The sequence below is a fragment of the Notolepis coatsorum genome (assembly GCF_963971535.1).
Source record: "Notolepis coatsorum genome assembly, chromosome: 13".
NCBI classification, from domain to species: Eukaryota; Metazoa; Chordata; class Actinopteri; order Aulopiformes; family Paralepididae; genus Notolepis; species Notolepis coatsorum.
Window position 1 is genome coordinate 128,034,091 of NC_140177.1, and position 24,754 is coordinate 128,058,844.

The 24,754-nt window shown below is 43.8% G+C and overlaps 1 protein-coding gene across 3 annotated transcripts in view; it reads left to right on the forward strand.

Moving 5' to 3' along the window:
- ranbp9 (RAN binding protein 9) overlaps positions 1-24,754 on the forward strand; it is a 128,493-nt gene that overhangs the window by 42,471 nt on the left and 61,268 nt on the right. The gene's annotated exons all lie outside the window — the stretch shown is intronic.

The window sequence follows — 24,754 nt, forward strand, 5'->3', positions numbered from 1 at the left end:
GGGCCGATATCGGCAATTATGACCTCATCCCGATAAACCCGATAACATTATTGATCCGATAATATATAATTTTTTTTGTTAAAAGAAATCCGGTGTGGGTGGATTGGGATGAAGGGTGTTTGTTTTCTCTGTAGGCTCCTCCCGTTTTGCTAGTACTGTGGTACGACTGATAGCGTGTGGTTTAGGAAGAGGGAGTTTTTCACAAATTTAGCGCTCCCTTTCTCATGCTGGCTGTGACGTAGTCACGTAAGTTTCAGAAGCAGCACAGATGGTAAACAAAGATGTCGTCGTCGGACTTTTTCAAAGTTTCAGAGGAACAGTTTGCGTGCTATTTGTAACAAATGCAGAAGTTCCACGAGGAGGGAAAGGGGCAACAAGCTATAACACATCCAACATAAGTCACCTGAACATCACCACCGCTACGATGGTGTATTAAAATCCGACGACGCGCGAGCAGCTAAAGGCTAAGCTAATCCAAAGCCAGCTGCATAGGAACCGGCGGCGTGTAGTCTTTTACCAACACACTTGCAGTTTGACGAGGCGTTTGCAAAATTTAAGACTTTTGACAGAGATGATTTGTTTGGTTTATTTAATTCTTTTTTAGGCGTGCTGTCCTATAAATGCCAAGTAATAGTTGTTTCATGGACCAAGACCACAACAGTCTCCTCTCCTATTGGGGGTGGGAATTACCAGTTTCATCACGATACGATACGATATCGATTCTTTGGACAACGATACGATATTTTCCGATATCACAAAGTCTGCCACGATACGATTCGATTCAGGTGCCTGCGATCGATATGAGATTATATGCCCAATTAACACAATCAGTAACATTTAAATCAACAAAAAAAGGCAATGGAAATATCATTTGACATTTTTATTTTTGAGCTCTTCCAGACATTTAAATGAAAAACAATATTGTTTTTAATACAAATAGACCTCCTGTTCACTGTTTTTGGTTCGTTTTTCTTTTCTTTTCTCGTTATTAATATTCTATTCACTGTCACAGCGCTGTATTTTGGCTGGAAAAGGCATATTGGGAGTCAGAAGGTGCAGTACCGGCCAGATCCTGGTAGTGGGGCTATCTCGAGAATGCAGTAACCCCCCTCCTTCCCAGTCCCTAGTGGACCTCTGCTGTTCTATCAGCTTAGCTTAGTTAGCTTACGCTAACGCAACGTTAATTTCGGTATTTAACGCAACGTGGGCATAAAGGAATGGCGAGGATGGAAAGCATGTTAGATGCATTTGACCCCTTATGGGGGAAAAAACAATGGGCACTTATTTTGGGTCGCAAACTAGGCGGACTCTGAAGCAATGCTGTCTAACGTCTACACACGCTGAGCTGAGCTAATGTTGTTGTTGCGGCCCGGCGGATATGCTCACCGGGGGATTTTCAAAATAAGTATCGCAATATGTATTGATCTTTTTACGTTGCATCGATCCTATTTGATAATTGATGATAGATTGGAAAAATAAATATAGTCACTTTATTTGAAGAGTCAACTGTTCTCTTGGCTTTGTTTTGTTCATAGTAGTAACGCTCATGTCATGATAAATCTGGTTGGGTCAAAACTACAGGAATTGCATAAAAGAAAATATATATATAATGCAATAAATATATATATTATCGGTATCGACCTTGAGGAGCAGAAAGTTATTGGTATCAAGTTCAAAAAATCAATATCGTGCACCCCTATTTATTATTATTATTAACAACTTTAGGACAAAACACAGGGATATAAATCAGGGATATAAATCACGCCAAAGGCTATCGAGGCCCAGAAATGGTCATTGCTTCTTAGTACAATAGAAATACCACAGGGGAAGACTAGAAATACCACAGGGGAAGACTGAAGGAGCTTTACTGAAAATTTATCAAACCTAACTTTTCACAACGGAGGGAATGACGGCCAGTGTTGGAAAGTAGTTCAAGTTTTGTTTTATTCGTCACATATAATGTAGATTACAGTGAAATGCCCCCTGAGATTGTATTTCATACAGTAGAAAGTTAAAAGAATAAATAAAGCGGCCCATTGGTACTGATTGACACTGGGCTGGCCCAATCGCATCTCTTACTAAGCACCCCCCTGCCAGTCGTGCAGGTACATGACTGAGAGGGGGGCTGGTACATGACTGAGAGGGGGCTGGTATACATGACTGAGAGGGGGCTGGTATACATGACGGGAGGCTGGTACATGACTGAGAGGGGGGCTGGTACATGACTGAGATGGGGGCTGGTACATGACTGAGATGGGGCTGGTACATGACTGAGATGGGGCTGTGGTACATGACTGAGAGGGGGCTGGTATACATGACTGAGAGGGGGCTGGTATACATGACGGGAGGCTGGTACATGACTGAGAGGGGGCTGGCTGGTACATGACTGAGAGGGGGCTGGTACATGACTGAGGGGGCTGGCTGGTACATGACTGAGATGGGGCTGGTACATGACTGAGAGGGGGCTGGTATACAGGACTGAGAGGGGGCTGGTATACAGGACTGAGAGGGGACTGGTACATGACTGAGAGGGGGCTGGTATACAGGACTGAGAGGGGGCTGGCTGGTACATGACTGAGAGGGGGCTGGCTGGTACATGACTGAGAGGGGGCTGGTACATGACTGAGAGGGGGCTGGCTGGTACATGACTGAGGGGGCTGGTACATGACCGAGAGGGGGCTGGTACCATGTATTGTGGATCATTGTAGGTCAAACCATTAAAGTTAATTTCCACGGCAGCCATTTTGGATTTTGGTCTCTCACAAATTTCCCCCGCCTTTTTAAAAAATAGACCCCAGCTAAATTAGTTTATTAACACTTTGGTTGCCTAAGGTTAAATTCATGATATACCATAGATTGCCAGCGCTATTTGTCTATGGAGAAAGTCCCCTTCTTTGCAGGGCTATAACTTTTTAAATTCTATTGTTACATTGCCATTATTAGGGCCCATTCAAAGTCCTATATGTATTGTTCATTGTGTAGCAACGTTAAACTTTTTCATTCACATATTCATAGTAAAGTATGGTCTAATGTATAAGTGTTTTCATCTCTTTCTGCAGCTTTCTCCAGAACGTGATATATAGCCCCAAATACATTATATTGATGATGCAATACAGTTTTATGGCAATCAGCGCGATATAAAAAATTACAACTAGACGTACTTCTAGAAGTTACTACACGTCATCTGATGTTGACCGGATGGGCTAGGGGCCGTTTATAATTCCGTGGGCAGCGTTATACCAATCATCTAATGTGGGTCAAATGTTGATAATAGCAGTTAGTATCGAAGACGGTAACGTTACACGCTCAAACTCACCCCAGTCTCCGCGCGCCGTTGGGCGATCATCGTAGAGTTGAAATCTTATCATTATGGGATGTAAATTTACCCGGTCCATCTCCAGCTTGTATAATGGTATATACGTCCAAATCATGTTGTTTATCGAGTTATTGGCAATCGATCACTGTGTAGCGTGACGAGCCAGAGTCGCGGGACCTATAGCGAGCACCCGGAAGTACTACGGACGTAGCACAACCTCTATGCCACTTCCTGTTAAAGCGATTGCGCCGATCGGCCACCAGATGGCGCTCCTGAACCGCCAGAGAGCTCAGTGGGTCCTGCTGGTGGATCTCAGGCCAGCGGAGGGGACATATGAATCCGATCGCAGATTTTTGAAATATTGATATAAGGACGCTGTACAGCGTCCCCCGGCAACTTGAGCATGGCCAGCAATGACGTCAAAACACGTTTCATGGCAGTCAAAGTGTTAACCCTCCTAGATGACAAATCCATTGAGAAACGAAGTGCCAGAGATGACCCAACTACTAGGTCCATATCGTATCATCATAATATTATTTAAAAAATCATTAGGATAAGGGTTCCCTTGATAAAGATGCATGAAAAGGCTGTATAATATACAACACCTGTAGCTCAACTGCAAAAACTGCTTTTTTTAATTTGATTTGTATTTGGAAATTAAAAACTCATCATAAAAACAAATTATCTTGACCAATTTGTATTCCTGAGGATATCACCTAAAAGCATTCATTAAAACACTTATTTCCAAGGTGGTCCTCGATGGAAGACATAAAAACACAGCACATATAGCCTACTCGGCTGCTACTTTTTGCTCAACTGCAAAAATGTATGCCTACTTATGTATTAGCTTACCGGGAAAAACACATTCACAACAGGCAGCAAAGTTTATTTTCAGCCAAGTATGGTAATAAGGTAACTATTAGGATATATATGGTATGGATTACTTACTCTTATAACTTATTACTGTGGTAGCTCTAGTCTCCACCTACACAAATTGTTTTTGTGCTGTCCATTGATCATGCACCTTCACGTGGTAGGCACATTAACTGTAGGTCAAACTCTCCAAACAAACAAGCACACCATTGATTTAATTGCCATATAAATCACATACAAAGATCTAACTATTACTCCTCTCTGAACATGAATATAAAACAAGAAGGTGATCTATTAACTGTGTAAACCTTATGCAATATTCATCATTGATATTTGAATACTTAAAATCTGTATGAACTGAGTAGTTGGTATCATATGAAATAAGATGGAACAGCTCCATGCATTCATTGAATAAACAACTATTTGCTCATTACCAGTATGGTATTGTTTAAATTGTACAGCTTTTTGCACATCTTTGTCAGGGAATTCCAACAATTCTGGAACTGAATGTTCCAGTTAATTGTAATCATCTCTCTCTCCTTATATCTAGTCAAGCCAGGTTGTGGAGGAGAGAGACAGGGAGGAACAGGTTATAGACTACTTTGCCCATCCTGAGCCTGCTATGATGCAGGTGTTTTACATCACCACCCAAAACAAGATTCAGCCAAGAGCGAGTGAGTACACTGGTCCACTTGCACTGGTCCACTTGTCCATGGCACTTAATACTACCCAGCTTTGTATTGGTTTGGGGGAATAGTACAGTAGGTACGCATATTTAAGGGGACTGCAAGGATGGTGTACTGTCGGGTGGTGTCCGACCGACTATGGTGGGCCGGTCTGGGCCAAAAATGCCAGGGCCGATTTTTGGTCCCAGTCCAGCCCTGGGTAGATGTAGTGCAAATCTTTTAGTAATAAATAGATCAAATAATGGTGTAGTGTTTAAAGTGTCTAAGTGAATGTTTAAAGTGAGTGCAATGAATGTAGATGGATGGGTTAGTGTTGTATAGAGCCATTGAGCATCCTGATGGCCTGGGCCCAGGAGTTCAGATTTGGATTCATTCATTTCAACTCTTTATGAATTGAAAATGGGGGACCCTGATGTAAACAAGACGAAAGTCTTTCTCTGGTCTGCATCCCCTTAACAATTGTGTGTATTGAGCTGTACTGTACCCATTCTGCAATCTGTTAATTAAAATTGTCAATCAATCAATCAATAGGGATTACAAGTGTTGAACTCCTGTGCCCTGGGGATAGAAGCTACTTTGAGTCTCTCTGTACTGGCCATGAGACTCCGGTATCGCTTTCCTGACCACAGCAGTGCAAAGAGGCAGTTGTTTGGGTGGCTAGAGTCTTTGACTATTATCTTAGCCTTGGCCCTGCAACGCCTGGTGTAAATGTCCTGGAGAGTGGGAAGCCCACCTCCAATTCTGCGTTCGTTTGATGGAGCCACTCTACTCTCTGCAGTCAGCTGCGGTCGTGTGCGGTGCTATTCCCAAACCAGGAGGTGATGTTACCAGTCAGGATGCTCTCTATTGTGCATTAGTAGAATGGTAAATGGCTGCCTGCATTTAGATCCAAAGCGCTTTACAATTTGTTCCTCACATTTACCCATTCACTCACACATTCATACACCGATGGCTGAGGCAACCATGTAAGGTGCCAACCTGCACATCGGGAGCAATTAGGGGTTAAGTGTCTTGCTCAAGGACACTTTGACACGCTGCCCGGGAGGAGCGGGAATCGAACTGGGAATCTCTGGATTACCAGACTACTGCTCTACCTCCTGAGCCACTGTCGCCCCTAGTAGACGTTTTTAAGGATCTTCTGACTCACTTTGAACTTCCTTAGGTGCCGAAGGAAGTAGATGCGCTGCTGTGCCTTCTTCACTACACTGTCTAGTGTGTGTGTGGTCGGATATGTGGACTCTGAGGTACTTGAAGTTGTTCACTCTCTCGACTGGTGCCCCATAGATGCTGAGGGGGCTGTACGTAGTTCCTTGCCCCAGACCTCCTAAAGTCCACACTCGGTTCTTGGTTTTGCTGACGTTCAGGGAGATGCTGTTCTCCTGGCACCACAGCGCCAGTTTGTCCACGTCTCCCAGGTCGGCCCTCTCGTTGTTTGCAGAGATCAGGTTGTGTCGTCAGCAAACTTGATGATTGTTGCTGTTGTGCTTTGTCCCACAGTCATGTGTGTAAAGTGAGAGGAGGGGGCTCAGAACACAGCCCTGGGGGGCACCTGTGTTGAGAGTGATGGATGAAGAGGTGCATTTACCTGCTCTCACCACTTGGGGTCTTCCTGTCAGGAAGTCCAAGACTCACTGGCAGAGGTCATAGTCCAAGCCCAGGTCTCTGTGCTTGACGACGAGCTTGGGGGGGACTATGGTGTTGAATGCTGAGCTGTAGTCAGTGAATAGCATTATCACATAGTTCCCCTGCCTCTTGTCCAGGTGTGATGCTGCTGTGTGCAGCACATGGGCTATGGCGCCCTCCGTGGACCTGTTGGGGCGATATGCAAATTGCAGGGGGTCCAAGGTGTTGGGGAGGGAGGAACAGATGTGCACTTCATGGCTATGGAAGTGAGAGCTACAGGGCGATAGTCATTGAGGCAAGTGGGCATGGGTTTTTTGGGTACAGGCCAGGGACAATCGTGGACTTTTTCAAACAGGTGGGGATGAGCGACTGTTCTAAGGACAGGTTGAATATGTTTGTGAATACCGGGGCACAGACTTTTAGGTTGTGTCCGGGGATGCCATCCAGTCCTGCTGCTTTCCTGGTATTCACTTTCTTAAACGTCCTCCTCACCTCATGCTCTGTTAACCTGAACACTTGAGTCTCCATCGGCAGTGGCTCTACTTTCTATTGTAGTGGCCTGTAGGCTGTTGTTGGAATTTACAACTTCAAAGCGTGCATAGAAAGTATTGAGCTCATTTGCCAAGGAGGCATCAGTGTTCAGCATGGGGGGCGGTGCCTTTATAGTCCGTCATCGTTCTGAGGCCCTGCCACATACCTCTGGAATCAGCCTGTTCAAACTGAATCTCCACCTTATCCCTGTACCGCCCCTTTGCCTCTATCACTGTTCTCCGTAGGTTGTAGCGCGCCGCCTTGTGCTCTTCCATGTTGCCCGTCACGAGCCCGGCGTTGTAGGCTGAGGCACATTCAGAGCTTCGGGAACCGATTTGTCTGCCCAAGGCTTTTGCTTTGGGAAAACTCTGATTGTGGTGGAGGGGACTATTTCTTCTACCAGAGTACCAACAAAGTTTAGCACTGTTTCAGTGTAATCATGGATGTTGTCTGTGCTCACTAAGGCTGAGGCCACTTATCCATTTATCCATAACTGCGTGAAATCGATAAGTGGCGTCACTTATGTATTTTTTTTTGCATGTGTAAAATAAAAATGAATAAAGTTTAAAATACTTTTCTTAAAAAAGAAAAAAAAATATTTAACGTTAGTTTGTGTGTCGTGGGCCAACTACAGCATCGCAAAAACTACAGTGAGTGCACGTGACACACACACACACACAAACTAACGTTAAATAATAGTTTCTTTCTTTTGTAAGAAAAAAGTAGAACATCGATATTTATCAATAATATTGTCCCGATTAATCTATTCTTCCAAATGGCATATCGTCTCAGCCTTAGCTCTCACAAAACACACGCCCCAGTCTGTGCAATCGAGTGCAGCTTGGAGCGTGTTCTGAGTTCACGGACCATCGTTTTTATCTTGACTCCGTGGGAAGTTATTCTCTCGGGATGAAGGATGGACGACACTTGATGGATATACAGTATACTCCAGGTTGGCCGAGCAGTGGTCCGATAGTCTCTTACTTGATGGATATACAGACCTCCAGGTTGGCAGAGCAGTGGTCCGATAGTCTCTAACTTGATGGATATACAGTATACTCCAGGTTGGCAGAGCAGTGGTCCGATGGTCTCTTCACGTCTTTATGCAGACTACCTTTTAAAATTGGAAGATCTTGTTGATCTTAGCAGTGCAATACTAATGTATAAAGCACATAACCACTCACTTCCAAGCTGCATTCAGGAGTTGTTCCAAACTAGAGAGAGCCGGTATAAACTCAGGGGAACTTGTGTCTTCAATATCACAAAGGCAAGGACAAATATAAAAAGTCGATGTATATCTGTTAAAGGGGTAAAACGATGGTATAACTGACAACAAATAAAAAATGTGTAGTTCGATATACATGGGTTAGTGTTTATTTTTATTTAAGAAATTATTCAAATATAAGGTGATGCATAAAAATAAAACCTTATTATTATCCTAATTATATTTTATTATAACATAACTGTACTAGAATCATAACAAAAAAATATATATAAATAAATGTGTGTTTTGTATATAAGACTATGAAACTTGTGTAACCTTTTTGTTTTTGCTAAATTATGTACTGAATTAGGTTTGTTTTTTTGTTAATAATGTAATGTTAAAACGTTAGGCAATTATAAGCCTCGGCTTCAGCCTACACCTTTTCGGTCATTTTCTTTTTAATAAATGTCCTACTACTAAGGCTGTCCCCGAAGTCTGTTTTTGGGATTCGAAATTCGTCAGGGTTTTTCGAACGGACGTTCGAACCAGGGTTTCCGTTAGAAAAAATTGTTGCCGGTCTCAGGGTCCAGTAGATTTAAATCTACCGGTCAAATAAGAGAAATTCCGGTCAGAGTTTATTGAGCTTAAAACAATTGATAGGTAGGCTATATAAAGAATGACATCCTCAAGATTTATAATATTTTAACTTAAAACTAGGCTACTTTTGCGTATAGTCATTATATTCCAAATAAAATAAGTCCCGAGACTCCGTGCTGCTGCAGACTTTAAATCAAATGGGTGTCTGTGGGCAGTCGCCCGACATTAATAAACAGCAGTCTGTTATAATCACATTTTTATGAGCTAACGAATTCCGTTATATTGGACATTTGTATTAATTATATCAAGCGAAGAACTGAGAAATTTGGCAGAGACGGCAACATTATCGTGGTTGGTTGCGTGATGACTCTCTCCACCTCCCAACAACTTATTTACGGGAGTATGGCGCTGCAGAGCAGCAGATTCAGCTGTATTCAGGCTCCATCTTGGGACCGCTCAACAGCGCCCCCCACCCAACAGCTGAATTGCCAATGGCTGAATTGGAGTACTGCACTCTGCCGGTACAGATGGGTGGGTTATGGTGGATTCTGCGGCTCTGCAGCTGCATGCAGTCGCAAATCTAGCAGCAAGTTCCCGCTGACACAGCGGTGTCATTTATACCTGCTTGGTGAAGCAACGATGAAACAAATGTAATGATTGTTTCGTTCATCGCATAGGCTATTTAATTTTAGCCTATTTTAATACAATTCAAATAATCAAATTGTGCTTAGAGGGAATTATTTTCACCGGACATTAAGACCGGAGAGATTAAATATGTCAGACTTCAACAGATTTTGCCGGTCAAATACCGGTAATTACCGGCTAACGGAAACGCTGGTTCAAACCTGCACAAGGGAGGCCGAGCGAGAGCCATCGGCCGACAAATACACCCCGCTGAAAGCCCCCCACAACCATCAGAACAGGGAGGGCCGAGCCCCCCCGACCCACCCTAATGGAGGGCACCCCCCCTATTGGGGGCTTCATGGGAGGGCGACGGACCCGACCGTGCGAAGAGGCACTCAAGCAACTCAACGCACAGGGTGAGCAGACCGTGGCTTGACCCCACGACTACACACACGCACAACCCGCACGCCACCCGGGAACGAACGGAGGAAACGACCTCGTTACTGCCCCCAGAATCACGGGGTCAAGGGCAAACCCAACCCCGTGGCAAGGCCGTAGCAGCGGAGCGCGAAGGAAGACCCAGACCCACCAAAGCGACTGGACCCCCTGGAACGGGGGCCCGGAGGAGTCCATGATGCCAGCATCAAGACCCCACCAGGTGGGCACTTAGTGACCCCGCCCCCCACATCGCCAGCGTATTCGGAGAAAGGCGCCAGAGGGGACAGCTGAACACAGCCGCCCCGGCAGAAGGAGCGTAAGCTGGCGGTGTTGCATGACCAAGCCTCCATTTAAAAACCCCCACCCAGAGGGGTTGAGGCAGAGAAGGCTGACACGATTGGCAGACGTCATGAACGTGCAGGGGCACCCTCAAACGGTGAACCCGGGAGTTGACACTGCTCCAACACACCAGGGAATCAACCACCTTGGTGTTACCCAATGCGGTGGTTGTTCCTATAACCCCTCAAGAAAAACTCAAACACACCTGCGGGTATACACCGGCTATACCGCAGTACAAGTGTTTCAGTTTTCAAAAAAGGGTTAACCCAGGCCTACGAGTCGACGAAACATTACTTCGGACCGGGCCTGGCGATACGGGAAGCACAGGGTCACTAGAGGAGGTCAAAAACCACCCCAACAGGCCCCTCTTCGCCATGCGTGAGAGAGGAGCGAAAAAGAATGGAGAACCCGCCCCTAAGCACACCGTACTTGGTATTCCCAGGCGGTCTCCCAACCAAGTACTAACCAGGACCAACCTGTGTAGCGGCCGAGATCTGACGAGATCGAGCGTGTACAGGTTGGCATGGCCGTAAGCCATTACGACAGTGCTGAGTAAAAAACGTACCCAACCAGGGTCTCCATAGTGCTTAACCCTGTGACACCCGGACCAACCTGGCATTTTTCCCCCTGAAAAAAGCCCAAGTCCCTCAGGGTACCAGAACAGCAGATCTGCATCCCCGGCGGACAACGGGTTCAACTGATCCGGACCAGCGTGACCAGAACCAGTCCCGTGCCCTAACCACGCCGACATGCCTACTCCAGGAGAAAGGGCAGATATGCGTGTCGATCTTAACATGAAAAGAAGGCGCCACCCAGACATTCGGGCGAACCGCGCCTGGTGGCCCACCCCCAGGGCGTGAGACCCCTCTACATATGTTCAGATCCATTCCGTCATCATCCCCCAGACATGAACGAGAATCCGTCGATAACCAACCCAGGTCGTGGGATGTGGTCGTCGGAAGAGGAAAAACCCCCATCCCAGTTGCTTTATAAAAACGCCGTTTTAACCCCAAGCAACCAAGGCGTGCCAGTCAGTCGCCTCTTTACAGCGAGCTAGCACTATACGTGCGTCGGGACACACCCACATCAATGAACATATTTAGACCGGTCATTGACTCCCCAAGGCGCCCAGGGGAACGACAAGAGGGGTGTGACACTTCCTAACTCCAACACTTTTTGAATAGAAAAGAAGGAAGCACCAACAGTATGTATCCCAGTCTACACAGCCGGGGGTAAAAAAAATTCACATTTTTACATCCCACCACCCTCCCATAGGAAGGAGACGGGAATCCCCAGAGAGACTTCCCACGCGAGCTGTACAGATTGAAAAGAATATATTGCACCTTGAGCCATGTAAAAAAATTTGGTTTTAGGGCTCTCCGGGGAAGAGGCACTGAACCCATACACACTCAATAATCGAATTGAATCGAATACATACACAATAGAATAGGACACCTTCTAGAGGGTCCACTCACCTTGACAATCTGAGGAGGAGGCTCTGTACTCTGAAGGAGGCTCCCTCACATGGAAGGAGGAGTCCGAACTCACAGAAGGCCCGAATAGGCGCTTGGTGAGGAGGAGCCCTGACCACCCCCCCCGAGAAATGGACCTGAACAGCACACGGAAATCCTACCAACAGAGACGCGCACGGTGAAGTACTCTATGGCGGGGGAATTTCTGCGGTGCACACGCCCAATATTCCAGGCCGTGGGACCAGGAAACTCCCCCCCCCCCCCCCCCCCCCTCACCCAGTAACGTGCCGAACCGCAACGTGACAGGAACCTTGAAGGACAGGGGGTGTACCCCTGACCAACAGAAAAAAGGGGGAGAGGAAAGGTTACCAGTTCACCCCTTTACGACCCCACACCCATGATACGATGTAATGACAAAAAGAGAATATGACAGTCATAGTCGGCTCTATGAAGCGTTTGACAGCTTCACACAGCGCATGAGCTAACCTGCTATCTGATTTTTACTAAGGAAAAAAAACGCAGAATAGAGAGGGCTCTCTAAGAGCCCCGGTCCAAACTTACACATGTGCTTCTGTGGCCAGTCCAACCCAGTTGTAGGTCACATGACACACACAACCATCATCACCTACAAAAAAATGGCGAAAACACTCTACAGAGGAACGCCGTTTTCCATAATGAGAGAATACACAATTCTCGATTAGTATCGGCCACAGGCCTTGCTAAGCACACACGAAAGCGACCAAACAATCTTTTCTTCTAGGAAAATAAAGATTCTCCAGCAGTCTTGGCACAACCTCAGCAATCAAGCTAAGGGTTACATCGCATCCCTACCACACAAAGACACAATGTAGTGCAACAACATGTCTGATAGGAGGATGAACAAGTCCCCAGGGAACCGGGGGGAAACACAATCCTCCTACTTTACCCTTAATACGGCCAGTTAAAACAGGAAAACCTGTTAATATGTGAACACACTGTTCATTGTCATCACAGGCTGAGAAAAGAATATTCTTTACTCATTTGTCACTAAGCATAGCTTCATAGGTTAGTTACCCCTTAGTTGTGAGTACACGGTACATATAAACACACGATGTTTCTCACACAACAACCAGATCATTTTCACATCTGTAACAACAACCCGATTTGCACGGAGAAGCTAATTACCAGTGACAAGACAGTTCACACAACTTGCGTCGTATCCCAAATGTATTGCAGCAACACACGTTTTTGGAAAACAGCGTTATTTACAAAACATGTAGAAGGTAAAGCCAGAAGACGCGTATAAGGTCTGGCCAAACCTTTGTCCTACCCGGCGCGTAGATCAGCGAAGTGCAGTCTCAAGGCCCCGTAGAAAACACAGCCGTCCTGTGTTGTTCGAACTGGGCAGCGTCGCCGCTCCAACCCGTCGCTACGGTCCTCTTTGTTGACGCAATCCTTGCCGTCCTGGCTCAGGGCAGGGTCGACGAACATCCCCTGTCAAAGATGACGTCGTAGTCAAGAGTGTAAAACATGTTATAATCAAAGCACGTTCAACAGAGTAGCATTAAGCTAATGGCCGCCCTAACCGTCGGACGCTACCGCCCCCGCCCGCGAGACGCCGAGCGAACGGTGCGCGCGACCAGAGAGTAGCTTCGAATCCCCCCCGCCTCTCCCCATGAGGGAGGGAGAGAGAGTCGGGAACCGCGAGCCACCCCGCGCTGGACCTAGGCCGATAGCAGCAAGCTAACGTTCCCCAGCCTAACCTAGTAGGCCACCTAGTGATTACAGCAGGCTAGCGCCGCAGCTAACAGCTGACTGGCTAACAGTAGGCCACCACTAGCACGTAAGCTAAGCAGCTATCACCTGAACTTGTACACAATGATATAACACTCACCCAGACAGGCCGCCGTTCTGAAACCCTCCTCACTTTTTAAGAGAAAAGAGAAACAAGATGTCAACACAGCTTTACAACGGTGATTTTACCAACACCCGACGGAGCCAGCACAATACCCAAACTGGCCTGTGTAGCTGACTTGAACATAGATCTTCCGCTATCGAACATCTATGCCCATATCTCCTCGTGAAGGAATACTCTCATTTGGATATGAAAGAAGGGGCTACACGGTGACAGAGAGATAACCACTCGTCCAGAAAACACAGGGATCACCAGTGTTAATGGTCGCGGCCCACTAGTTAAAACTATAATGGGCTTCAGACCAAGGTCTTCTGTCGCCTAAGAGGCTGAACAAAGGACCCTAGCCTGGGGCCGGTTTTCATAAACATTGTCAATTAGCCCCCATAGCACTAACAGACAAGTGGAGCCTGCCAGCAAAACATAACTCACCAAAACCAGGAACCCACCGCTTCTCACAACAGCGGCGCGTCCTACAGCCCAGCTGTGCCTTTACCGCACCAGCACACAGCAAGGACTGCAGTTGGAAAAGCATGTAGCGGCACGAACTCCCAATACGAAAACCGGTGGAGGATTTTTAGAATGATCATCATCTTCCAGACACTCCAGTACGAAGACAATATCGCCGTATTTTCTCAAATAGTGAGAGAGAAAATAAAGATATGATGTCAACGTATCCTTGTTTCTCAACTCTTCTCCTACTTCTTCTTCCATCACATCACGTCAAGTGTGGGGATCTACCGAGGCACTTCTTCCTTGTGGTGAAAGCGAGAAGGAGGCGAGTGGGTGGCCCCACCCCTGCTTATATGGGTAAGCTGATAGGGGTGTGGTCAGACAAATATTGGGATTAAAGGTACATTGTGGTCTTTTATTCAGTGCGTGTGCACGTGTGCGAGGACAGTGCAGAGAGTGACGCCGAGCGAGAGCTAATACGAAACAGAACTATCGTTCAGGATGTAGGAACGTTTTACTTTTTCATTCACACATTCATACTAAAATACAGTCTAGAGCAGGGGTCAGCAACCTTTTTGACATGGAGTGCCTGTTTGAAATATAGTTGTAACTAGTGTGCCTCAACAATATTCCATGCATCGTAATTTTTTTTCTCATAATCAGGTATTTTTAATAATTTTTACATTATTACATCATTATTGTTATTATTATGATGGTTGTATCAACCCTAAATCTGGGGGGGGGGGAATGCAATGCAGACAAACAGCTGCATACAGTGCGACCATTTCACTCACATTTGCCCATACGTTTTTGGACACATCACACACCATCGGTGTGTGTGTACTGTACGTGTGCTGTCATAGCTCCACCTACAGGCCTAATGGAGAACACCAGGACAACACCAGGATGTGAATGGAGGGTGAATGTGAGGTATATTGTGTAAATAAGTTTTGATTGATCGCAAGACTACACTGTAAAAAAATAATAATAATAAGTTACCAGAACTTAAAAATATTGAGTTCAGTTACTTTGCAGTTACTTGCATTAAGGTTTTCAGTTTTCAATCCATAATAAGTTAACAGAAAAATAAGTACACAACCATATTATTTCAACCTAATAAAACTATGTTTATTGTCATTGTTTTAAGAACACAAGTTGACTTGGTAATACTCACATTTTGAATAAAAAAATGGCTTTTAACATGTTCAATGAAATAGAAAAATAAATAATACAATTTGTTGATTAATCCCACTGGTCACAATGGTGACCGTAATAATGTTTTTGTTATAAGGCTCTGCAAATGTTACTGAATGATGTAGCAATGTATTTCCAGCTAAATTGAAATAATAAACAAATAAAGGGTCTCAATTAAATATGTGCTAGTAAAAAGAACCTGTGGGAGGATTTCAACAAGATAAATGCAACAACAGTGCAAAATATTTCACTATAATATTTCAAAAAAAAATATATATATTAATGCTGCCCCCTGTGCCTATGAAAATGCCCCGCGTGCCTATGCAGGCACGCATGCCTAGGGTTGCCTACCCCTGGTCTAGAGTATAAATGTTTTTATCGTTTTCTGCAGTATTTCCTAGAATGTGAGATATAGACATAAATGCATATATTAGATTATCAAATTCAGAGCAAAGCCAGAGGAACAGCCATTCTGATTAACAAAAACACACCATTTACTTCATCTGATGTGATCTCTGACCCTAATGGCAGATTCATTATAGTTTCAGGAACTCTCTATTCCACAAAGGTAGTCCTAGTCAACGTATATGCTCCCAATTTTGGTGACACGCATTTCATCAATAAACTTATCTCTTCACTCCCCGACCTGAACTCTAATCAACTGATTATGGGAGGTGACTTTAATTGTGCTCTTAACCCAGCATTAGATCGATCATCTAATCCAGCTCCACAATCTCAGACTGCTAGAGCCATAGTGTCCTTCCTGAAGCAATACGGCATTTCAGATGTCTGGCGCTTCCTTCACCCCACCACCAAACAGTACTCTTTCTTTTCACCAGTTCATCATACATATTCTCGAATTGATTATTTGTTTATCGACAACATATTTCTATCTCAAGTGCGTTCCTGCTCTTACGATAGCATTGTTATTTCAGACCATGCAGCAATAATCTTAGAGCTAGCATTCCCGGACAAATGTCCATCATTCAGGCCGTGGAGACTTAATCCACTATTGCTATCTGAGGACTCATTCTCGTCGTTCCTGTCCACTAAGATCAAATTTTTTATTGAGGTAAATTCTACCCCTGGCATGTCTATGTCCATCATTTGGGAAGCTCTTAAAGCTTTCCTCCGTGGAGAAATTATTTCTAACTGTGCTCGACGTAATAAACTGCGCAAAAGCAGATGCGCTGAACTTTCAGACTAAATTATTAAATTGGATTATTCATATTCAGTCTCTCCGACACCTTCACTTTATAATGAAAGAGTGACTCTACAGACGGAATTTAACCTCCTTTCCACCAGTCATGCTGAGCAGCTTCTACTCAAATCACGCCAGTCCTTTTTTGAATTTGGTGACAAACCTAGTAAAGTACTGGCACTACAGCTAAAACACCGCACCGCTCAGAACTTGATCACGCAAATTAACTCTGCCACTGGAGAGATCTATACGGACCCATTGGAAATAAATGGTCAATTCAAAACATTTTATTCTTCACTATATACCTCTGATTCCCCTAAAGACCCCTCTCTCATGAATAGTTTCTTCGCAGATTTGGATATACCAGTCATAGACAATGATTCAATGACTCTTTTGGAAGAGCCCATTAGCGCTGATGAAATTCAACAGGCTTTAACTATGATGCAGAGTGGGAAAAGCCCAGGCCCAGACGGGTTCCCAGTGGAATTCCTAAAAAAATATTCCACCCAGTTATGTCCCATTATGGCTTCTATGTTTGAGGAATCATTTCAAACCTGCTCACTTCCTCCGACTCTACCAAGCCTCAATATCCCTGCTCTTAAAAAAAGATAAGGACCCGAAAGACTGGCTCATATCGTCCTATTTCTCTCCTCAACAATGAAGCAAAGATCTTGGCAAAGGTACTCGCTCGACGACTGGAATCCGTTATACCAAGTATTATCCATCCAGATCAGTCTGGTTTTGTGAAGGATAGAATGGCTTTTTTCAACCTGCGGCGCCTTATGAATATAATTTACTCTTCCACCGAGTCTCCCGTTGCAGAGGTCGTTGTTGCGCTAGACGCAGAGAAGGCCTTTGACAGGGTTGAATGGGACTACTTATTCTATACTTTGCAGAAATTCGGTTTCGGTGAGAAATTTGTGTCCTGGGTCAAACTTTTATACTCCTCTCCAGTGGCATCAGTTCGAACAAATGATGTAACTTCGGAATATTTCCCCCTACAACGCGGTACAAGACAGGGTTGCCCTCTCTCCCCGCTACTATTTGCGCTAGCGATCGAGCCACTAGCTATTGCCTTTCGCATGGACCACCATGTCCAAGGCATCATTAGAAATGGACAGGAACAAAGAATCTCGCTATATGCGGACGATGTCCTGCTGTATATCGCGGATCCAGCGGCCACACTTCCACGTGTCCTTCATATACTACACGAGTTTGGTGTTTTTTCTGGCTATAAATTAAACTTAAACAAGAGTGAACTCTTCCTGGCCCAACGGCTGAAGAGCAGATCAGCCTCACAACTAATACCACAGATTCGCGATAGTTCAGATTCACTAACAACGGATCCTAAACAAATTAATGACGCATTTGTGTCATTCTATTCACAGCTCTACACATCTGAAGCGCCCAAAGACACCTCTGTAATGCTAGATTTCTTTTCAGGCCAAGTTATTCCCAAAATTTCTCCAGAAGATTGTCAGGACTTAGACCGATCGCTACAACTAAGTGAGGTTGCTGCAGCTATTAAAAAGATGCAGAGCGGAAAATCTCCAGGCCCAGATGGCTACCCTGTAGAATTCTTTAAGAAATTTTCAAATCAATTGGCCCCTTTATTATTAGAGATGTTTGATGACTCATTACAGAAGGGTACTCTGCCACCTACTCTCACGCAGGCCTCCATCTCTTTACTCCTTAAGGGGAGACACTGCAGGTGAATAGGGTAAAAAAATTAACTAATAGATATCACAATGAAACTTCCCCAGTTGATTACTTATATTAAGACAAGACTTTAATGTATTACAAGTTTTCTGAAATTGTATGTTTAAATATGCAAATGAGGCATGATCTACTTAAATATGCACTAATTTGCATATAATTCCAGGACAGAAATCTGAACATTGGATAAAGCCATTTTCAAAATTATAGTTTCATTTTGTTGACATATTAGAGCCAAAGGTTATTACAGAGGGGATTTTGGATATCTCTTTTTATCACTCCATAAATCAGAAAATACTCCATTCAGTCCATTTTTATGGTAAAATTCCATATTTCGCCATGTTTTTAGGAATAAAATGTGATATAAATCAGGGTATGAATGCGATATCAACAAACCCTTCTGTAAATACCTTCAGAACATAGATATGAATAGAACTGGAAGGTTTGGTGTATGTGAGTGCTACTGAAGTGGAGATTTCTGGCTCAGAATATGAGGAAAAACTCTTAAAACTCATTTTTGGGAAAACGCCTTCAAAGTTCTGTATTGTAAAATGCCATACTTTTTTTTTTTAAACAGATATTTACAAACACAATACCTAATCAAACCATTAGTAATAGACAACCTAAACACATGCCTGATAACTGAATAATAATAATAATGATGTTATTGAACTGAACAGAACTACACACACGCTACAAACAGTGTAGTACAGTGTAGTACCCCCTAATAGGAAAAAAATATTTTAATAGATATCACTATGAAACTTTCCCAATTTGTTATGTACATATAAACTAAGAAAAAATATATTGCAAGTTTTCTGAAATGTATGTTTATATATGCAAATGAGGCACTTCCCCATTAAATATGTGCACATTTATGGATGCAATAAGGCAAAATGATGTAAAATAAACAACTAAATGTGTGTTATTGACATTTTATTGTCACTAGTTTCATAGAAGACATGTTTAGGAAGCAAAATATAACAAAATCTCAAAATCAACAAAAAAATTATATTTGACTATTCACCTGCAGTGTCTCGCCTTAAGAAGGATAAAGACCCCATAAACTGCTCCTCTTATCGAGCTGTGTCTCTTCTTAATGTGGACAATAAAATATTAGCTAAAGCGTTGGCATGTAGACTAGAGGCTGTTCTCCCCACAGTAATATCTGAGGACCAGACAGGCTTTATAAAGAACCGCCATTCCTTTACAAATATTCGTAGACTGTTAAGCATTATTGGACTACCAAGCTCTCAAATAGTCCCGGAGGTAGTGGTTTCTCTGGACGCGGAAAAAGCCTTCGATAGAGTGGAGTGGGACTATTTGTTCTTTACATTAAAACAGTTTGGATTTGGGGAAGAAATGTTGGCGTGGATACGCTTACTGTACACCGCCCCCCAGGCATGTGTCACAACTAATGGCTTCAGTTCTAAGCCCTTCCCACTCACACGTGGGACACGCCAAGGGTGCCCACTGTCTCCATTGATTTTTGCGGCGGCCATTGAACCCCTGTCCATAGCTCTTAGAGCTGAATGAATCCCTGTTCTCTGGCATTAGGAGGGGAGGTAGCGAGCATAAAGTATCTCTTTATGCAGACGATCTATTGCTCTACATATCAGACCCAATGGCCGGTATCCCAAATATTTTCTCTTCTAAAGGTTTTTGGAAGCTTTTCTGGCTACAAATTAAACGTACAGAAAAGTGAATGCTTCCCAATTAATGATCTCGCCCGGAATATTTCCCATCGCCTTCCATCTTTCCAGATAGCGGATACTGGTTTTAAGTACCTGGGCATTAACATCTCCCAATCTCTTTGCTCTCTTCGAAAACAAAACTTTACCACATTAACAACAAAGGTAAAGGCTGACTTACAGAGGTGGAATGGCTTACCCCTGTCCTTAGCTGGCAGAGTACATTCCATTAAAATGAATGTATTACCCAGATATTTATACTTATTCCAAAGTCTCCCCTTATTTCTCCCCAAAGCATTTTTTCTTGATCTGGATAAGATGATCTCTTCATTTATCTGGGAGGGCAAAACACCAAGAATAAAATTATCCTTGCTGCAAAGGGATAGGAGTCAGGGAGGAATGGGCCTACCTAATTTCATGTTCTATTACTGGGCCGCCAATCTTCACAAAATTGTCTTGTGGACGAGTGAACCGGACAGCAGCTGGGGTCAACTTGAGGCCAGTTCTTGCCCAACATCTTCCCTTCAAGCTTTAGCTTGTGGTGAAATGCCACTATCACCAACAAAATATAGTAAGAACCCAATTGTTGTTTCCACATTAAAGATATGGGCCCAGATGAGAAAGATATGCGGGTGGACTAAGCTCTCTATGTCAGCACCCATCTGTAATAACCACCTTTTCTTACCTGCTACACTGGACTCTGGGTTCGCTAGATGGAAGAAAGAGGGACTAATCACTTTGAGTGACTTATACATAGATGGTGTATTTGCAGAATTTGGGGACCTATGTGACACATATAACTTACCTCACTCTGACCGGTTTAGATATTTCCAGATTCGGCATTTTGTGAGGACCCATTCCCCTACGTTTCCACAGTTGCCCCCTCCATCAGGTGTGGAGCGTTTTCGACACTCGGCTAGTATGGATAGGGGCCATGTTTCATATCTCTATGATACCATACCTAGAAAAGACACGGCCATAAACAGGATTAGGACGGGGTGGGAGACTGAACTAGGGGTAGCCTTCTCGGATGAATGGTGGGGGGACGCACTAGAGGGAGTTAATACCTCTTCCTCCTGTGCCAGACTTGGCCTTATTCAGTTTAAGGTCCTTCACAGAGTCCATTATAGCAATGCCAGATTGGCTAAAATATATCCCAATGTGACAGACAACTGTAACAGATGTGCACAGTCACCAGGGGATCTAACCCACATGTTCTGGTCCTGCTCGAAACTGATAACATTCTGGAAGTTCTTTTTTGATACCATCTCGGAGGTACTGGAGATTACTATAGTGCCCTGCCCCCAAATTGCTATCTTTGGGATCCCCGAGGAGGATGTGATCTTGACCAAAAAACAATACAATGTAGTGTCCTTTGCCTCACTGATTGCCCGCAGGAGGATACTCTTGCATTGGATAGCAGAACCTCCCCCATCATCCAGATTATGGCTGAATGATGTGATGTCATTCCTAAAACTGGAAAAAATTAAATTTACAATTCGAGGATCAGCTGATAAATTCTACACACATTGGCAACCGCTAATCTCATATGTAGATAGAATAGATCCGTTTCCTCCTGACTGAAGTTCCGTTTCCTCCTGACTGAAGTTATGTCGAGTGCCATGTAGGGGGGGGGACAGTTTTCACTGAGTGGGCTTACCTGTTGATTGGGGTTGTTGGGGACAGTAGGCGTGTATTTATTTAATCTCCCACCTCACGTATTTAGGGTCATACGACCTGGCTTGTGTATCGGACCTGGAGTTGCACTTATGTTTCATTATATCCATAGCAAATATACTTATCCTTTAAGAGTACCATATTGCTGTTAACACTTTGACTGCCGGGAGCCGTCTTTAGACGTCTTTGCTGGCCATGCTAAAGTTGCCGGGGGACGCTGTACGTCGTCTTTATATCAATATTTCAAAAATCTGCGATCGGATTCATAATGTCCCTCCGCTGGCCTGAGATACACCAGCAGGACCCACTGAGCTCTCTGGCGGTTCAGGAGCGCCATCTGGTGGCCGATCGCGCAACCGCTTAACAGGAAGCGCAGTAGAGGTTGTGCTAGATGTCCGTATTGCTTCCGGCCACTCGGGATAGGTTCCGGCACTCTAGCTCGTCACACTACATAGCGATCGATTGCCAATAACTCGATAAACAACATGATTTGGACGTATATACCATTATACAAGCTGGAGATGGACCGGGTAATAATATATCCCATAATGATAAAATTTCTACTCGACGATGATCGCCCCAACGGCGCGCGGAGACTGGGGTGAGTTTCAGCGTGTAACGTTACCGTCTTCGATAATAACTGATATTATCAACATTTGACCCACATTAGATGATTGGTATAACGCTGCCCACGGAATTATAAACGCCCCCTCGCCCATCCGGTCAACATCAGATGACGTGTAGTAACTTCTAGAAGTACGTCTAGTTGGAATTTTTTATATCGCGCTGATTGCCATCAAACTGTATTTCATCATCAATATAATGCATTTGGGGCTATATATCACGTTCTGGAGAAAGCTGCAGAAAGAGATGAAAACATACTTATACATTAGACCATACTTTACTATGAATATGTGAATGAAAAAGTTTAACGTTGCTACACAATGAACAATACATATAGGACTTTGAATGGGCCCTAATAATGGCAATGTAGCAATAGAATTTAAAAAGTTATAGCCCTGCAAAGAAGGGGACTTTCTCCATAGACAAATAGCGCTGGCAATCTATGGTATATCATTAATTTAACCTTAGGCAACCAAAGTGTTAAAGTGGATCCTAATGTCACATTTTGTATTTGTCTTGTTTTATTTTGTATGTATTTATTTACTTTTGTACTGTCTTTTTTATTTTTCTGGGTGGGGCGGGAGGGAGGGATATTCAGTAAGGAAACAACAAAGGACATGACATCTGTATGCAAGATATGAATGTAAATGTAATCTTTGAATAAAAAACGTTGTTTATAAAAAAAAAAAATAGTGAACTCTTCCCCATAAACTCCTTAGCTAGAAATATCCCCCCCTCTAGGTTCCCCTTCAAGCTTTCCCCAAGCAGCTTCCGTTACCTGGGCATAACGATAACACATAAACATTCTAATCTCATAGCGTCCAACTTCACCCCTCTACTGGAGCGCACCAAGCAGGATTTCATCAGATGCTCATCACTTCCTTTATCACTTGTTGGCAGAGTGAACACTGTGAAAATGAACACATTACCGAAAATTCTGTACTTATTTCAAAATATTCCAACCTTCATTCCAAAGTCATTTTTCAAAGCCCTCGATAAGGCAATATCAGATTTTATTTGGAATAAACGCCCAGTCCGAATAAATAAAATGGCCCTCCAGAAGCCTAAATCGCAGGGAGGCTTCGCACTACCAAATTTCTTGGTCTACTATTGGGCTGCAAATATTCACAGCATTCTTTATTGGAGTCATTCCCATTACGGACTCTGTCAGTGGGTACCGGCATGGGTGGACATGGAAAGGGCATCTTGTTCTAGAACATCCTTACAATCCTTAGTTTGCTCTCCGCTCCCAGTCACAACCGCCCAGTACACCAACAACCTCTTAGTACAACACTCCCTCCGGATCTGGTCCCAGTTCAGAAAACACTTTGGTCTCCACGCTATGTCACCGTCGTCACCTGTCCACAAAAAATTCCTTTTCCCTCCCTCTATGGTGGATGAAACCTTCAGCAACTGGTTTAAGAATGGCATTCTGAACATTTATGATTTGTACCAAGACAGTTCATTTATGTCTTTCACACAACTGTCCCTAAAGTTTAACTTACCAAAAACAAATTTTTTCAGATATCTACAGATACGTGATTTTGTTAAGAGCAAATTTGACCAGTTCCCCCGTACACCTCCAAAAACTTTGATTGATCGCATCTTGGAGGTGAAGGCTGTAATCAAAGGCTCAATATCTAAACTATATAACATCATATCCCTATCCCTACCCTCCTCAGTATTGGCTATAAGACAAAACTGGGAGTCCGATCTAAATCATCAATTTACAGACAAAGAATGGGAAAACGCTCTTGCCCGAATACACTCTTTTTCAATATGTGCCCGCCATTCACTGATACAGTTCAAGCTCCTCCACCGTCTATATTGGTCAAAGACTAGACTGGCGAAGATAAATCCAGGCATGGATCCCACATGCGACCGGTGCCACCAAGCCCCTGGCTCACTTATTCATATGTTTTGGCATTGTCCAGTACTGAAAAAAAAAAAATCTAACCCTGACTAACCTGTCATGCACTTGTCCTAATAAACTAACCTACACTGTAACACGCAACACTTTGATGAACATTGTTACTCAGCTGATAGAGTTATACCCTTCTTGCTGTCTTGTCGCACAGAACTTGTAAGTCGCTTTGGATAAAAGCGTCAGCTAAATGACTAAATGTAAATGGCCCCTTTCTGGACTTCCATTTTTAAATCTTACTCAGATATATTTTTTATGAATATTGACCCATGCCCTCTTATTGCACTATTTGGTTTAACACCGGAAAACACTGCAATATCTATTGGGCAATCCAATGCCATGGCCTTTGCCTCACTCATTGCCAGACGCCTCATCCTATTCAACTGGAAGGCAGCCACTCCCCCTTCACACTTACACTGGATGAGGGATGTTGTAACTGAGGGGTACAAATCCCTGACTGTATTGATAAGTATGGTATCATTAAACCACTACCGTCTTATGTACTTTAATTACTGGCCATACAGTACATGATATATAAATATGATGAACACTTCCCACAATGAATCGGTTCCACACAAAGTTGTAATTAAGTATTTATTGCAGCAAAAGGTACATAATATACTTCTCTATTTTACTTTGGATGCACTTATAAGGCAAAGGAATGTGCGTAGGCAAATCAA